The 6,005-nt window shown below is 34.3% G+C and overlaps 1 pseudogene; it reads right to left on the minus strand.

Annotated features, from left to right (window-relative positions):
• Positions 1-1,094: 1,094 nt before the first annotated feature.
• Positions 1,095-3,447, minus strand: LOC137653996 (uncharacterized; annotated as a pseudogene).
• Between the last annotated feature and the right edge of the window lie 2,558 nt (positions 3,448-6,005).

A 6,005-nucleotide genomic window follows, 5' to 3' on the forward strand; every position in this document is an offset into this window, starting at 1 on the left:
CGAAGTAAATTTCAGTTTTTTTTTTTTTTTTTTTTTTTTTTTTTTTTTTTTAAGTATATTATGTTATACAGCGGTAGAACTACGTATTGGTACTTATATACTTTCACAAATATTAATACCAGTCTATGATTATAGATATATTATTTGGTAAGTTTATGTTGCTGGTACTGTAAAAGATTTACTTTAAGTCAAAATAATTGTCTTAAGACCAACTAATATTATTACCACCCCTGTCTATTGAGATACTTATGTAAGACCTATGGATATATAGTCTAGGCCATATTTCATTTACTTTTTTGTCATGGCTTGTTGTGGTTTCTCTAACTTTTACGTTTGTTGGATTTTGTTCCTTTAAAAGTTCAGGAAATAAATCGCTCATTTGCGAGAACAGTGTCATAACTCAAAAATGGACATTTTTCAGGAGAGGCAAAAACAGTTTTCAATGTCGCTGTAGTTTGTAACTATCACTTGAATGATGACCTTTCTCAAACTAAAACGTAGACAACACATTTAGCTAGCTTATAATAAGTGTTGCAATGAATATCAAAAGAACTGCATGATTATTGAGGGCCTTTTTTTCATGCAATCATAGTTATGACCATCTCGTTGCAAAACTGTCACAACTTTTGAGTTTCAAGTCAAAATATGACACTATTACTATGAGAATTGCTCATTTTGTGCACATGAAATTACTTTGTTCCGTTTTATGACGGATATTAAAAGGTATTGTCTGGCTCAAATTATCTGTATATCATAAAGATAATATTGCTACAGTGAAGCTCCAAATACGGAGTTACACAGAAAGTTTCGTTTTTTATGTCACTTTACTTTTTCTTGCTAAAAATATCATGCATTGTTATATTAGATTATGAAAAAAAAGATAAACAGATGATTTTATACAGTTTATTCTCATCAAAGATTCTAATAACTGAAGAACAAAAAATGAAGAAATGAATTTCAGCCAATGTTTGCACCATATAAATAAAAATTTAAGTAGTAAGTTCAACTTAGGAGATACATAGATTGTTTCCATACAATTTCCTTACAATATACTTTCCTAAAATAAGTGAACATCTACAGAGCAGTAATAATAATTAAAGGCTATCATAAAACAACTTGTATTCGTTTGGAATAAGGTTTTTCTTGCACAATCCAATGAGATCATCCTTCTTGTTCTTAGGAAGCCCAGGCTTGACACTAAATGCAGGTAGCAGACTAACTGTCCTTGGGTAGTTCTTAGCTTTGAGAACTGTGGTTTCTTGAAAATCATCTGCGTATGAATTCTTATAGAAGACAGGTCTTGGTGAAGATTTGGTTACTCTCAGAACTTTTGCATCAGAAAGTTTCAACTCTTTCAGGTTCATGGGACCAATCTCATTGACTAATGATTTTATGTTCTTGAAATCTTCATAGCAGAGTTCCTAGATAAAGAAAGGATTACCTTTTTTTTTTTAGCTGCACGAACAGCTGTTACAAAAGTTTCAGGGACATACATCGGTCCACTTTTAAGAAGCCTTTTAACTTGCCTCTCGATCAGCGAATGCGCCGAATCTCCCTCATTTTGAGTATGTCCTTTGATCAGGTACTTGTGAGTAATGGAATGTATATCCAAGTTTGTTACAGCATACAGATATAGAGCAAGCATTAACTTGTTTTTCTGCTGTCCTGAACAGTTATCAGAATAAAAAATAAAATCAGTGCAACCAGAATCACAAGTATCCTTCAAGTACTTCAGAACACAAGTACCAAGCTCATTTACTCCTCTATGGCCATTTGATTCATTCCAAATATAGCAATTGCATGCATTAGATATCAGGTTCTATATGGTAAAATTAAGTACATTTAATTTGGATTTATAGTAAAATGCTGAAACCTCTCCTTTGGGTAGCTGGATAACAGCCTGTAAATCATATACTGCAACAGCACAGTCTTTCTTCTCCTTATCTCGTGCTTTTTCTGCTCTTGATAATTCCATTTCTCGATGGTGCAAATCATAACTTTCCTTCATATCATATTCCTCAGTTTCAGTGGCGTTTTCAAAAACGATGCAAACATCGCATTGATCCTTTTTGGGAGTGTAGAAGGAAATATTATACTCCTCTGTGAATATTCTGTAGAAGAGTGTATAATTTCCAAACTGCTTCTGTTCTTCTTTGCATTTTGCTACATAATCCTTGTGTATGTCAGCAATTTACTTGCTGCCGTCAATGAACGTCTTAGAAGTATTGGCTCGAGTGCCGTGGCTTTCAATTTTTGGTATGAAGTCTACATGCTGCTTTATTCCATCTCGAATTTCTTGACTAACAGTAGCATGATTGTCATGTTTTCCTCTGAGGTTAGGTTCCAATAGTGTTCCAGCAATTTTGTTCTGTTTTTCTAGAACTGTGCGTATGGGTCTGTCATTTATATCCAAGGTGTTCTTAAAAAACAGCTTGCATACTCGAACTTTCTCACCATTCACATGGAAATTAAATGCGCTGTTCAAGGCTCTTGGCTGACGACTTTTACCTATGCGAACGTATCTATAGGTCGGTTCAATGGCTGTTATTGAATTGGCTATAAATTGGCGCTGTAGGGATAATTCACCCAAGTCCCAATAAGAGTTGAAGATCTCCATTCTAGCTTCTTCATCGATTTTCGATGAACAATTAAGCCTACATTTTTCACCACAAGGTGGTTTCATTCTTCTTTCTGTCCTTATTGTTTTTTCTTTGGTATGCATGGTGTAGGCTTTTCCCGCATTTCGCAGCTATTTTTGTTTGTTTCTCTTCCATGTTTCAGGGCGCCTCTCTCGTTTGATGCCTTTCTTCGCTGGACTTACCAAAATAGACACGCTTTCCTGGCTTTCTTTTGATTTATCTGGACAAAATGACTGATTTCTTGGTAGTGATTCATCTTCAGTCTCATCTGTTTCATCCTCTTTATCAGGCACGTAATCTTCATCAGCAACTGAATCATCTGTATCGACGTCACTACATAAAGTATCACTTGACTCTGAAGATTAACTTGATGTTGAGGACGAATTACTTGAGGATGAGTTTAATACTTGATGATCATGGTTTTGGCTGAAGCTCTTGCCGAGTGCCAGTACTGGAATCTTCATAATAATTTGTTTCCAGAGCTTCATATGGTGATGCACTGGGAATGGTTGCTGCGACAAAAAAAAAAAAAAAAGTATATCAATATTATTTCCTAGGCTAGCTGAAATTCTTTTTAAATGCTCAATTTTTTAAAAGATGCATATAAATTCATTATAAATCGTAGAAGAGAAAAAAATAACATCTTGTAGGTACTAATTATTTTGTTCAAAATCTTTAAAAAAAGTGCGTAGGTAAAATACTAACATGTTTTGGAGTTATTATCATCAACTTGGGAAGGCTTTAACCCATTCATGTTCTCTTTGGACTGCAACGCCAAGTTCACAAGCTTCTTACCTCTGCTACTCATATTATAAATTTTGCTTAAATTGATATGACACTCTTGTTCTGTGGGAAGAGCGACCTAATTCTAAATAAAATTTGTAAAAATGGTTAAGAATCATATTGTTTGCTTCAATAGAGTCATATATTGAGATCAACTATTTTCCTTGAAAGCTATGTAGGTTTTAGTGGGTTGTAATAGTGACATAACTTGAGTAAATACTTAGATGTTAGTAGTAGTTTGCTTGAAGACTGTCATATCTTGGAATAGTTTCATATAGCCTCATTAGAGGTTTGCATGAATACTGTCTCAACTCAAATGAATACATTCTACATGAAAAAATAAACATAGTAAGGGAATACTCACGTTAGTTACAATGATGACATATTACAAAATATGCCAGTGTTCACGCAGCAGCATACATCCTTGCTCCAAAAAAGCTCCTGAGTAACTGAGATGTGTCGAAGACTCGAAATTGATACCCAATGTTATGATAATCGAGGTAGGGCAAAAGTGACACATGACGCTCTCTAGCAGCCATATTTGCAGACTCAGTTATGACGTTATTGTCACTTGTAGAGCTTGACACGGGCTTATTGATGGTGGCAATAACTCAAAATAGCAAAATTTTGAGTTATGTCACTCTTCTAGCAAATGAGCGAAATGATCTAAACTGCTCTATCGTAAGAGTTCTTTTAAGTATACGACTTAGATAGTTTTACTTTTTAAGGTAATAATGATCGGACTCTACTATCGTTTCCAGAGGCCGTGTAATAGTGTTTTTTTTTTTTTTTTTAAATAACGCCTAAAATAACTGATGGATTTCCATGATATCAAAGCAGGGAGCGCTTCATACAATGGCCTAATTTTGGGAAATACTGTGCATTGCCAATTGCGTTTCATTAACCTTTTTACTTAAGAAAATGAGGCTAAACCCAGTCTTAGCCACCCACACATTCGCAAAAGTGATGACGTCCCTCAGTGACGTTGTTATAACGTTTCTTCCGCCTGTTTAACTCCATAGATAATTGTCATATGACCTACCCCAAGCAATACGAAATTCTTTGTCAGTAAAAGTTTAGCATGCCTGGTAATGTGATTCGTGACTTTAGACTTTACCTAAACACAAGACCAACCTTTTATATCTTACCCACTCACTTACATTGAAGATCAAGAATGAGACTTATGACAGGAGACAAAAGAAGCCATGTTAACCCTACACTTCGCACTTCAAGCGAGTGTTGGTAAAGCAATAGAAATACAGTTTTCTTTAGGTTAAGCCGTAGGACTCATTCTTCCATACAACACGGGGTACTCGATACATCAATTGCCAGGAAGAAAATGACATAGAGCATTGTTTTATATAATTTATCATATCAATTTAACCAGAGAGAGAGAGAGAGAGAGAGAGAGAGAGAGAGAGAGAGAGAGAGAGAGAGAGAGAGAGAGTAGCTTGAATTCCTTAGAAGGTAGACTTCTAAAAGATGTTTCATATAAGGGCATTGACATCGGCCATTTGGTAAATTTTGAAATCATATATATATATATATATATATATATATATATATATATATATATATATATATATATATGTGTGTGTGTGTGTTCATACATACATAAGATTTATATTTCAACCTATAGTTTTATATATTTATTTACGTTATAAGTACCAGTACCTACTTTTGTTACTTAAAAGGTATGTGACAAATATCATTGCGACTTTGTCACTGGAATTATACCAGACTTCAATTAATGAACCAATCAACCTTACTTTGAGAAATCCATTGACATTGTCTACATGCCAAGCTGATATACTCGTATCAAAGTATTCATTAGCTTTGCTTTTCCAAAATAATGTTATCACTAATTGCTTGAAACCATAGATTTATGAGGGATGAAAAAAAAAGAAGAAATGGACACTTATACATTTTACTTATCATCACTCTCAAGGAAAAAAATTGTTTTATATTTCTACTAATGTTTTTATTTTATTTTTTAATTTTATTTTATTTTCTAGTCGCAAATCTAAAATTTGTAGGAGTCCGAGTAGAATATCTCTCAGTGTGATTCCACACCCCTGTTTTAAACCTCTTTTATTATGTTTGATAATTTGTGTTATCCATCTAATCATTATGTACCATTATAAAACATTTTATTGCTCTTCCGGCTCATTTAATATGTGCAGTACACAGTCTTTCCTAGCATGGATTTACTCGGTAGCCTAATAACAATGGGAATGAAGGAAAGAAGGCAAGAAGGAAGGGGGGGGGGGGGTACTAGGATAGCCATAGGTATAAACACCGAAGGAGGGTTGGGGGAACCTCTGCGTCACAGTTACGTGATTAAGTAACAATACTTCGAAACGCTCTGAAGGAAGGGAAGAAGTTCCTCTTTTTTCTAAGAGTAAACGGGTTAATTAAGCACATCTGTCAATTCATTGTACCACCAAAAATTAGGACAATGTTTGAAACATTCATTGCTGTAGTTTCATGGAAATTCATAAGCCGGTTTGTTAGATATTTGGGAAAAACACTATTACACAGCCTCTGGAAACGATAGTAGGTAGTAACAGTTATACAAGATTA

Source organism: Palaemon carinicauda, chromosome 15 (genome assembly GCF_036898095.1).
Source record: "Palaemon carinicauda isolate YSFRI2023 chromosome 15, ASM3689809v2, whole genome shotgun sequence".
NCBI classification, from domain to species: domain Eukaryota; kingdom Metazoa; phylum Arthropoda; class Malacostraca; order Decapoda; family Palaemonidae; genus Palaemon; species Palaemon carinicauda.